This window comes from Meriones unguiculatus, chromosome 17, assembly GCF_030254825.1.
Source record: "Meriones unguiculatus strain TT.TT164.6M chromosome 17, Bangor_MerUng_6.1, whole genome shotgun sequence".
Taxonomy (NCBI): domain Eukaryota; kingdom Metazoa; phylum Chordata; class Mammalia; order Rodentia; family Muridae; genus Meriones; species Meriones unguiculatus.
Genome location: NC_083364.1, coordinates 17,701,786 through 17,713,591, shown reverse-complemented (window position 1 = coordinate 17,713,591; position 11,806 = coordinate 17,701,786).

Here is an 11,806-nt window from a genome sequence, read left to right as displayed (position 1 = left end):
GGCTGTGCCAGGGGCGTAGCGCGGGGAAGGGGTTGGCGAGGGGCGGGGAAGGACGGTTGTTTTCCAGGCCTTGTAATTTTCCCGCAGCCGGCTGGCTGGCCCGGCTGGCGCGGGGCGTGGACGCGGACCCTCGCAGGCCCGCCGCGCGCCCGGAGGACGGAGGTGGGGAGTGGGGAAGCGCGGATCCAACCCAGCTTTATTTTCTGTTTTCCTTTTTCACCCCCCGTGTCCTTTTCTCTCCCACTTCCTCTCCGGTCGTGGGAGAGGTCCGGAGAGGGAGGGGAAGGGAGAGGAGGGGACAGGCGACATCCCGGTTCAGCAGGCCTTCAGGGTTCGACTCCAGTGAGCCACGACCGCCGGAGGACCCGGCTTGGGAGTCCGGCTCGCAGGAAGGGGCGGAGCTAGCAGCGAGAGCCCGCCCCTGGCCTCAGTTTCCCCTTCTGCGCCCCTTCAGATGGATTCTGGCCATCCTTACTTGGGCTTTTAAATGCTCCTCCATGCTCCTCCAAAGGCCCGGGTCATTACTTCAGGATGTTTTTCATTCATTGTTGGTACTGTTATCAGTATTAGTGCTATCACTCACATACTGCCCAGGTCCGAGGGAGCCCGGTATATTTAGTTTGTTTTCTTTTCTTTCCTTTTTATTTTTTTTTTTACATCAAAGGATCGACCCATCCCCCAAGTCTCCAACTCGTTTTTATAAACCGAATTAAAAGTACGGATCAGCCTGGCACGGCAGCCCACGTCTTTAATCTCAGCGTTTGGGAGGCAGAGGCAGGTGGATCTCTGACTTCGAGGCCAGCCCGGTCTACAGAGTTCTAGGACAGTTGGGGTTACACAGTGACACCCTGTCCAAAAATGAAAATAAACAAAAGTACCTTTCGACACCCGAAACAGATTGGATTGACTTTTTGTATTAGTAAATTGTCTTCAAAGGGGAAACCCAGGAGGGCCCCACAGGGGAAGTGGAAGCCCGAGCCCAGGCAGTGACAGCAGCAGAGAAGGTGGGAAGGACTCCGGGCGGCCACGTGAGCCCGGCGGGGGGCGGGGGACCCGGAACTCCGGCCGCGGGACCCGAGCGTAGGCGCCTTAAGCACCCGGGTCGCCTGGCCCGCCCTGCTTTGGACCGGCCACAGGGGCGGGGTCACCTGTGCCAGGCCGGAATTCCACGCCCGCGGCTGACGCTCCACCCACTTACCTCGGTTTCCCCGGAGACGGGGCTCTAGCCCGGGAAGAGGAGGGCTGGGGACTTCAGGGAACCCCTTGAATTCTGTCTTGCCACTGCAGCTGTCACCGCAGGCTGGACCCTCCTGAGGGGCCTGGAAGATCAGCATCGCCAGGGCACACCCCAGAGCATGGCATCCGGGTTTGCTGATGAGTCCAAAGGGGACAGGATCTAGACCTCGCTGTCCCCACCGCTGGGAGCTGGGGGCGGGGTGGAGTGGCGGCGGGGAGGCTGGAGGCCGAGGCGAGGCTGGAGGCCCAGGCTGGAGAATGCCAGCCCAGCCCGGGCAACCTGCAAGGCCTCCCCGAAGTCAACTGGAAGAAAGACAGGTACAGCCCCTGAGGTGGCACACGCCTTTAACCCTGAGGAAGCAGACAGGAGGATCTCCAGACCGCACGAGGTCAGCCTGCTCAGCATGGCGGGTCCTAGGCCATCCAGGCTACACCGCGAGACCCTGTCTAAACACAAAACATCAAATAATTAAAAACAAATGAATAGATAAATAAAGATCTAACTTAGGGGCTGGGGAGATGGCTCAGTGGTTGAGAGCACGGGCTGCTCTTCCAGGGGTTCTGGGGTTCGATTCCCAACACCCACGTGGGGGTACACAACTCTCTGCAACTCCAGTTCCAGGGGATCCAATGCCCTCACACAGGCACACGTGCAGGCAAACCACCATGTCTGTAAAATAAAAACAAACTATTCCAAAAAAATCACCGGACATAGTGGCACGTGCCTTTGATCCCAGCAGAGGCAGAGGCCAGTGGATCCTTGAGTTCAAGGTTAGCCTTGTCTCCTAAGTCTGGTCCAGGCAGCCACGGCTATACAAGGAAACCCTGTCTCGAAAGGCAAAAGAGAACCAAAAATCTAGTGTAAATGTAATCTAATTTAGACAGTATGGCTTCGGAGGGACACACCTTTGATCCCCTCCCCGGGAGCTGGAGAATCGCAGAATTCCTGGTTCTCCAAGAAGTAGTCCAAGGTCATCCTCAGCTACTTTGCAAAATTTTCTGGCCTGGGCCACACGAGTCCATAGCTCAAAAATCAAAACAAAACTAAACCAAAACGTCTACACAAGACTAGGGAGGTTCACATCTGTAACTCCATCACGCTCAGGAGACAGAGGCGGGAGGAGACCCGCAGGGGCTTCAAGGCCAGCCTGGGCTCAGTGGCTCATGCACAGGATCCAGCCCCTAAGAGGTGGAGAGAGAAGGACCGAGGGCTTGGGACTGGCCTTGGCCACCTGAAACCCAGCGGGAGAGCATGGTCTAGGGTTCGGTACCCTGCTGCAGAAGACGCCCTTGGAAACACCGGGAATCCCGGATTACTGTAGGCCTCTGGGAGCCTCTGTACCCTCAGAAGCCTTTGAAGAGAACAGCGAGGGGCCTTGGGGGGACAAACCCCAAAGGGGAAATTCAAACAACAGGACAGGACATGCAGCTCTGAGGGGAAAGGGAGAGGGGGCGGGGCGGCTCAGCTCAGCTCGTTTATGATATTCTGTAACTGATTTTGAGGGTAGGGTCTTTGTCTTGCCTCCTCTGCAGACCACGCCTGCCTCTGCCTCCAGAGTGCTGGGATTCCAGGCATGTACAACCACAGCCATACCAATTTTTTTTCTTTTAAGACAGGGTTTTTCTGTGTAGCCGTAACTGTCCTGGACTCACTTTATAGACCACGATGGCCTCGAACTCACAGCTATCTGCCTCCCGTGAGTGCTGGGATTATAGATGTGGGCCACCACACAATTTCATTTTATTTATTTTTTTGGCACACCATTTACTTACTCATTTATTTATTTTTGAGCCAAAGTCTATGTTGACCAGGCTGGTCTTGAACTTACGGAGATCCTCCTTTCTCAACCTCCCGGGTATGCTATGTCACCGACAATGATGATTTTAATGAGATAGATACAGTAGTGTAGGCCCGTCATCCCAGCACTGTAGGGGAGGCAGGATCAGGAGTTCAGGGTCATCTCTGGGTATATGGTGAGTTCCAGGCCAGCCTGGGCTACTCAAGAGCCTGTCTCAAAAAAAAATAAAAAATAAAAAAATCAGAGCTGGAGAGGTAGCTCAGCAGTTAAGAGCACTGACAGCCCTTCCAGAGGATGTGGGTTCGATTCCCAGCTCCCACACGACAGCTCACAACTGTCTGTAACTCCAAGATCTGACACCTTCACACAGACACACATGCAGGCAAAACACCAGTGCACATAAAATAAAAATGAATAAATTATTTTTTAAAAACTCTGGGCTTGATGGCTCACGCTTTTAATCCCAGCATTCAGGAGGCAGAGGCAGGTGGATCTCTGTGAGTCTGAGGCCAGCCTGGTCTACAGAACAAGTCCAGGACAACCAGGGCTACACACAGAAACATTGTCAAAAAAAAAAAAAACAAAAAACAAAAAACAAAAAAAACAAAATCATCATCATACTGAACGGCAAAAACGTGAACGCAATAAAGAAATCCATCACTCAGGGTCTGTGAGACATTTCACTCATTGGTTCATGAATTTTGCCGTGCTTCAGACAGAGCACGGGCCCTGGAGCAAGCTATGGAAATGCCCTACTTCCATAGCCCAGGCTGGCTCCCAACTCCTTCTGAAGCAGAGGGTGACCCCTGCCTCCACCTCCCCCGTGCTGACCTGACGGTTTGTGCCACTGTGGTCGGTTACGCTCCTTTCTGCAGGAATGAACAAAGCTGCTCAGATGAGAGAGGGGAGCGTGTATGGGCTAGGTGGGCGGAAAGCCAGGGAGGGTGGGCCGGGAGGAGGGCAGGGTTGGTGGGGGATGCCAAGGAGGGGCCCAGGGGTGAGGACACCGAGGCTGCCGTCAGCAGCTGTGCTGGGACCTCAGCCACTCACAAAGGCGAAATGTACCTTAACCAGAGCGGCGGCACCACAAAGCATGCCGCTGCTCTTGGGGGCAGGACTTCTTTTTTAAATGGCCAGCCATCCCGGCAGGTAGCTGGGGCTCGAGAGGCGTGTGTGAGTCAGACGTGACCGAGGCTAGAAGAGGGGCCTGTGCGAAGGCCCCAGGGCGGGAGCGGCTTTGTCTGCGGCAGAAGCCTGGAGACCAGGCTGCAGCTGTGGCCGCAGCTGAGCTGAGGGTGCTCAGAAGCCAACGGACTCAGAAGCCAACGGACGCACGCATGCCGCCGGAAGTGAAAATTACCTTATTTAGTTGGCTCAGGGTATATTTTTAAAAGACAGGGGCTCATATAACCCAGGCTAGCCTGGAATTTATCATGTAGCTGAGGGTGACTTTGAACTTCTGACCCTGGAATGTCAGGCAAGGCCTCCACTCATGGCCTCAGCCCCTGGAAAATATTTTCTTTTCTTTTCATTCATTATTCATTCATTCAATCATTTTTAGTTTTTTTTGAGTCTTCTGAGTCAGGGTCTCACTATACAGGCCTCATTCTCCTGGATCTCACTACGTAGAGCAGGCAAATCCGAAAGACAGACAGACAGACAGACATCATGGCACAAGCCTGTCCTCCCTGCAATGGGGAGGAGGAGGCCGGAGCGTCAGGAGTTTGAGGTCATCCTCAGCTACCTAGTGAACCTGAGCCAGCCTGGGCTACGTGAGACCCTGAGTGGGGGCCTGTCGCTGATCTTTGGGCAGAAGGTGTGTTCAGCTCCGGCTGGCTTCCCACAAGTGCCTGGAAATGGCCACTCTTCCCTCTCTACGCCGGGGTGGGGCCTTCTGGCCTGCAATGCTCCGAGGGGACTTCAGCCATGTCTAGAGAATTGTGACAGTCCCTGGCACGGGATCCACAGGGCAGAAGAAGAGAAGCCGGCTGGAGTCTAACCTCAGTCTTGCATGCTGCAGCTGTCTTTTTGCCAGTTCCTTCCCTAAACAAATGCCCTTGGTGGACAAGTCAGGGCTTTGGCCACCCTCCCCCTACCCATGCATGGCCGCCTGAAGCCTCCCTGGAAGGAAGACCTGAATTCTCATATCCGGGGTGACCTCTGGAGACTGGAGAGGGTCCACCTGAGTGAGGTCAGTCTCCTGGCGCCCGTCAGGAGCCACCCGGGCTGTAGGGCGGTGAGAGGAGGCGGGGGCCGCGGGGGCAGCTGCCCCCACAGGCTCCTTCTCAAAAACAATAGATAAATAAACCAACAAAACAAATGCCATTTGGGCAGCGGGTCTCCCCACCCCCTCGCAGTGGCCTGCCACGTGGGCCCGGCGTCTGCGGTGCTGTCCCCTCCCGCCGGCTGCAGGGCCTGGGCTCTGGTTTCATTTCGCTACCGCTACCGTGGTTTCAGTTCCAAGCTGGGGACAGAGAGGGAGCCTGCGGGACGGAGCTGGGCCGGCCGAGGGGGACAGGGCAGGTGCGGGGCACCCACAGTGCGGTGCCCGGCGGCCCGGCGGCCCTCAGCTCGCTGGGCTCTTCTCCACACAACCTTCACCGCCAAGGTTAAGGGGTCAAGGTCAAACTCGCCCCAGGTGGCGCCGAGTGGGCTCCTTCCCCCCCCCCAGGCTCGGTGCCGTGCGGCTGGGGCAGCCACCCAGTGACTGATCTAGGAAGTGTGGCGGATTGCCCCGAAAGTCCCCTCCCCACCCAGCAGGAGGGGGTGGGGCAACGGCCCAGGCAGAACAGGATGTGGGTCACCCAAGTGTCCCGGCCAGGGACAGTCTTGGTCCAGAGTCCAGCGGGATGGAAGCTGCTCAAGACTGCACCCAGCATCCGGCCGCCTCAGCATAGTCCGGGCTAAAGAGAGACCTGGACTCAAAAGGCCAAAAAAAAAAAAAAAACCCACAGGGACGGCAGCCTGCCCTGGGCAGCACCTGTGTTTGCCGGAGCACGCCCATCTGGCCCCACCCCCGCTCGCCCCACCCCCACGTCCTTGCCTGCAGGTGGGACTGGGCCCGGCCTGCCTACCTGCTCCCGGGGGCCTTGGGGACAGGCACACCCCTGGGTGAGCCTGGCTGCCAGCCAGGGACAGCAAACCCACGTACCTGGATGGCCTAGCGCCCCCGTGGGGCCCGATCGAGCTTGCACAGGTGCCGGGTCAGGTGGCCGGTCAGCCGGACAGACTGGGGGACTGCTGGCGACCTGGGGGGACGCGGGGCCTGCGGAGCCTAAGCGCGACGGAGTGGGCTTTGCCAAAGGGCTCCGGAGGGTGAGGACAGCTCACCATCTACTCTCTAAACTCTGGGACCCTTTCAGCGCGTTTTCACGCCTTCCCAGGTGGCGCCACGATTCCAGAACATTCTGTCACCCTCAGAGGCAGCCCCAGATCCCCACCCACACCGCCACCCCTGCAAACACAGGCATGAAGGCCGGAGTTCAAATCCCCGGGACCCGCACAAGAAGCTGCGGCCCGGCAGCCCCTGCAACCCCAGCACTGAGGAGGTGGACACGAGGACAACACTGGCCGGATCAGGAGGCCTCAAGTCGGAGCGAGATCTTCCCTCAAAATAATAACGATGATGATGATGATGATGATAAAAGTTAAAAAATAACAGTGGCGCATAAGGGAGGTTGAGTCACTTGCTGCCTGACCACGGGAGCGCAAGGCCTTGAAGTCACATACAGACGCTGGCCTTCTCCTTTCGCCCTGCACCCAGGAGGCCACAGGTGGGTGGCTGGCCTGCTCTACACAGTAAGACCCCGGACTCCAAAAGCCAACCCATGAAAGCACACATACAGATGTACAGAAGGGACATGGTGGTGCAGCTCAGTGAGCACTGTCCTGGGGTGTGCAAAGGCCCTGGGGTGGGCCATCCCTCCTCTACAAAACACCTAAGCTCAGTAATGACTGTGTACACGAACCCCACAAGAGACAGTTCGCGGCAGGAGACAGGGCTCCGCAGGCTCCGGCTAGAGCGAGGGCCGACGGCAAGGGCTCACTGGGGAGAGGAAGAGGGGTGCGGAGGTGAGAGGGGAAGCTGCAAGGCGGCGGGTGGGCGGGGGCTACGCCCCGCTGGGGCTTCCTCCTGCACTTCCGGCTCTTTCTTGTGGGCTGTGGCTCAGAGACAGCACACCTCCCTTGAAGTCCCAACCATGAAACGTGGGGCTGCCCTGTGTCTGCTCCGTTTTCTTCCAGCCCCCTTGACCCTGGGTCACACAGAGCCCAGCTCCAGGCAAGCAAGGCTCTGAAGGCCCCACTCTGCTGCCCGTGCTCCTGCATGGCCGGCAGGTCACGGGACCCCCGCTGGTGGACCAGAGCAAGGAAAGGCTGACGCTGGGGACACAGGAGGGGGGAATCCCCATTGTCTCCTGTGTGGGGAACCCTGGGAGAAGCGAGGGTAGCAAAGAGCTCAGGGCCCCAAGAGCGCAGCAAGATGGTAATTAGGTGAAGGCATTTGTGCACAAGCGTGAGTTTGAGCTCTTAGCTCTGCGCTGTGAAGGAACTCCCAAAGTGTTGTCCTGTGATAAACAAGAAGTACATGTCATGAATGGTGAGATGGCCCAGCAGTTAAGAACGCTTGCTACTGACTGGGCTGGAGAGATGGCTCAGTGGTCACAGCACGAGCTGTTCTCACAGAGGACCCAGGGTTTGGTTCCTGGCACGCCCTCGGGAGCTCACAACCATCTCTTGTGAGTTCCAGGGGATCTGCCACCATTACACAGACAAAACACCAATGCATCTAAAGTTAAAGAATGATGCACTTGAGAATCAGAGCCAGAGTCAGTTCCCAGCACCCACACCAGGAGCTCGCAGCCACCCGTGATTTCACCTCTGGGACCTGATGCCCGCCTCTGGCCTCTGCAGGGATTGTACACAAGCGCATGTGCACGCGCTGAAAACAAAGGGTCTCACAAGTGTCCCTGAGGACTGAGAGAGCACGGGCTGGTTGGCCAGAGACCCACTCACCTGGTCCACCGTCTTTGTAGGAAAAGTGTTCTTTGTTCTACATTGTCACTTCAAGGCCATACATGGGTTGCAGGCACGTGGGGCCATGCTGGAATTGGCTGGGTTTCTTTCGTGCGCAAGGAAGCCTGTGGCGATCTGGTCATGGGTGCCTGCCATCATGTTTGTTTGTTTTGTCGGTGTTTTGAGACTGGGTTTCTCTGTGTCGCCCTGGCTGTCCTGGAACTCACTTCGTAGACCAGGCTGATCTCAGACTCAGAGACCGCCTGCCTCTGCCTCCCAAGGGCTGGGATTAAAGGCGTGCGCCACCGCCACCTGGCACTTCCATGTTTTTGTTGGTGTGTGTGTGTGTGTGTGTGTGTGTGTGTGTGTGTGTTGACCCATGGATTCCTCCAGGCCATCTGCTGGTGAGCCCAGGGTCCCCCAGCCTCAGTCTCCATGGCACTGGCTTTTTATGTGGGTGTGGGGAACTCATGATGTCACATCAAGCATTTCACAGACCAAACCAACTCCCCAGGCCCTTTTCTTTTCCGGCATTGAGTCTCCCGCACAGCACAGCCCAGCCTGGAATTCTAGGCAGTTCTCTGCCTCAGTCTTTCAGATCCTGCCATTCAGGCCAGCACCAATGGCCACCCAAGCTGCTCTTTCTCTTGGTGCTGCTAGGACAATGCCTACCTCAGAGCCAGGTGCCCCACACCCAACACATTTTCAGACAATGTAGCCCTAGCTGTCCTAAAACTCCCTCTGCAGATCAGCCTGACGTCAACTCAGACATCCACCTGCCTCTGCTTCCACCGTGCTGGGATTAATGGTGCCAGCCAAGACACCCTCTACTTTGAGGAGGGTGTCCTATTGTAGCCCAGGTTAGCCTCCAGCTCACTGTGTGGTTGACAATGGCTGAGAACTGATCTTCCTGCCTCCACCTTCCAAATGCTGCAATGACAGGTGTGCGCCAATGACACCAGGTCCCATCTCTATCTGGGAATTCTACCAGGCTGAGCTGGTTGCTCCTCTCTCCCAGGAGCCCTGGGGCTCTCTTGTTCTCAGGGCAGTCTATCTATGGCTTAGTGAGGGTCTGTTTTTAGGGACCCCTGCAGAAAATCCCCAAATATCTATGGAGCACAAGGGGAAGACAGCAGGTCTGTGGGAGATGGAGATGAAGTCAAGGGAGCAAATGGGCCCCCAAGGGGGAAGTGACATCATCAGGGGCAGGTGCTGTAACTCCAGGGGCTCCATCAGCCTTATCAGCTCCAAACCAGCTCACAGGAGAGCCTGACTACCTCCATCACTGGTGCAAAGGCAGCAGCGAGGGTAATAAATAGACTTCTGGGCTGGGCACGATCACACCTTTGATGCCAGAACTCAGGAAGAGGCAGGCACATCTCTGAGTTTGAGGCCAGCCTGGGCTACATAAGACCCTGGCTCAAAACGAGGAACAAAACAGATTCCCAGGGCTGTAGGTCAGTGGCTAGCTTCTCCGGCATGGAGGACATGGCCCTAGGTGCCATCCTCAGCACTTGGCATGGAGTTTGCAAGGCGTTCCTCAGCGACGCTGAGTCGGAGGCCAACCTTGGCTACGATGGGACCCTGGCTGCAACAAATTCTGTTCAGCCTTTGGCCCAAGCTTTTGTTCTGAGAACCCATGTCCCCTATTAAGGACAGGAGAACTGGGGCAGGCGGCGTGCCAGCCTGGTCCCTGAATGGTGAGACCCCAGGGCGATGTCCCACCAGAACCTCAGCCATTTTGTCCCCTCCTGCCTGGTGAGCCAGTCACTGCGTGGGCCGGTGGCACTCAGTGAGGCTGGGTCTCTGACCTGCCTGTCCACGGGGATCCAGCACAGACTCCTCCCTCCCCCAGGAGCCAGGAGAAACCAGAGGCCACCACCGTCCACCCTCTGGAGCCATGGTGACACAGGAATGGGTTGCACCTGTGCTTGCAGCCACCTGGCCGGGACAGGACAGGGAGGAGGGAGGGAACCACCCACCTCACTCATGGCTCAGGCAGCCAGCCTGCCTTCTGGGAAACCGCTGGCAGCCCTTATCTGGGTTGTGTCTAGGCTAATGTGGGGTGGGGTGGGCAGCCCTCCCGCCCACCTTCCAGAAGGCTCTGCTTGCTCCTGCCCACCACACTAGGTCCCTGGACCTGGACAGACCTGGGGGCGCTGGCCAGGTATACCCTTGGCTCTGGAGGTGTGTCCCTGCACCTACGAGCTCCCAGACCGGAACTGCTGTGGCCCCTGCTGCTGTCACTGGGGTGGGACAAGGTACACTTTTCCTGATATGTAGCTGAGGCTAGCACCTGAGTCACTGTGTATGTAACACCGAACCTGGTCCAACTCCCAGATGCTAGGATGCCAGGCAAGCGCTACAGGATCTTGGTTTTGTCCTCTGGTTATGACTCTGCAGGGGGGTCTCAAACTTGTGGCAATCCTCCTGCCTGTGTTCCTAGTGCTGGGTTAATAGGTGGGAGCCATGTCACCCAGCAGACCCCGTCTCACCCTTGCGTGTACACATGGGCGTACTGAGAGGTCAGGCAGGGCGTGAGGTGTTCCTGTTATGTTCCGTCAGGCTTGTTTTGAGCTCCGCTGCCCCACCAGGAGGGGCTGCCCTTTTCTTGACAGCATCTCACTGAAGCTGGGGCTCAAGCCCTCGCGCGTGTCTGCACACGTGTGGACACTAGCAGAGGCCTCCCTAGCCAGAACTCTAGTACAATCACATTTCCAAGCCTGAGGCTGTGGCTCAGGTCAAGGGCAAGTTGGGCATCTGCCCGGCAGCCAGCCAGCCCTGACACAGCAAGCCGGTCCACGGCAGTTGGATGTGCTGACTGCCTTGGTCCCTGCAGAGGAAGGGGATGCTGGGCAGTGAGAGGCGTGAGACAGACACCATAGGGCCCGCAGGCCTTTAAACCCAGCACCTGGACAGCGGAGACCATACTGGCCTGCACACTGTTCTGGGAAAAGAGACAACTTTAAGACAAAAAAAGGGTCCCTCTGGCCACCTACAGCCACAGCCACTGCTAGTCCAGGCGCCCTTGACCCAGGGGCTCCGACAGCTACTGGGGCCCAGGGTCCGTCCCCAGCACTGGAGAGGCGGAGGCAGTACGAGTTCCAGGCCAGCCTGGGCTATCAGAGACTCTGCGTCAACAAGAGATTAATTGGCTGAGTGGGGCAGCATGTACCTCTAATGTTAGCACTGAGGGATGTGTGTAGTAAGGCAGAGGCAGGCAGACCTGAGTTCGAGGCCAGCCTGGTCTACAGAGCGAGTTCCAGGACAGCCAGGGCTACACAGAAAAGCCCTGTTTGTGGAGAAAAAAGGACACACACAAGAAACCCAACAGGTATAACTGAGCCCACCACTCCTGTGATGTACGATCCCTGACAGACTGATCAGGTAGGCCACACTGGCGTAGATCCTGCCATCCTTGGCCTTCCTAGTGTTTGGGGTGTGTGGGGTAACTGCAGCTCCTGGCACAAGAGAGCCTGTGCAGCCCCTGCCCTGAACCGTCATTTCCTGTTTCCTAGGCCGCGTCATGGTCTCCCACTCTAGGATATGGACTCTATGGTGAGGGCAGGCCATGGTGGCCCACGCTCTGCAGAACACCCAGCGGTGTCTGTGGCCGGCAGAAGCTGCCAGGAGGCACTGGCTGGACCAAGCGAGCCTCAACAATGGCGCCTCAAGCTGTTCGAAAAGTAACACTTCCCTCTGCCTCTTTGGGAAGGGGAGCAGCATGTGCAGACCAACAGGCCTAGGTGAGAGGGCAT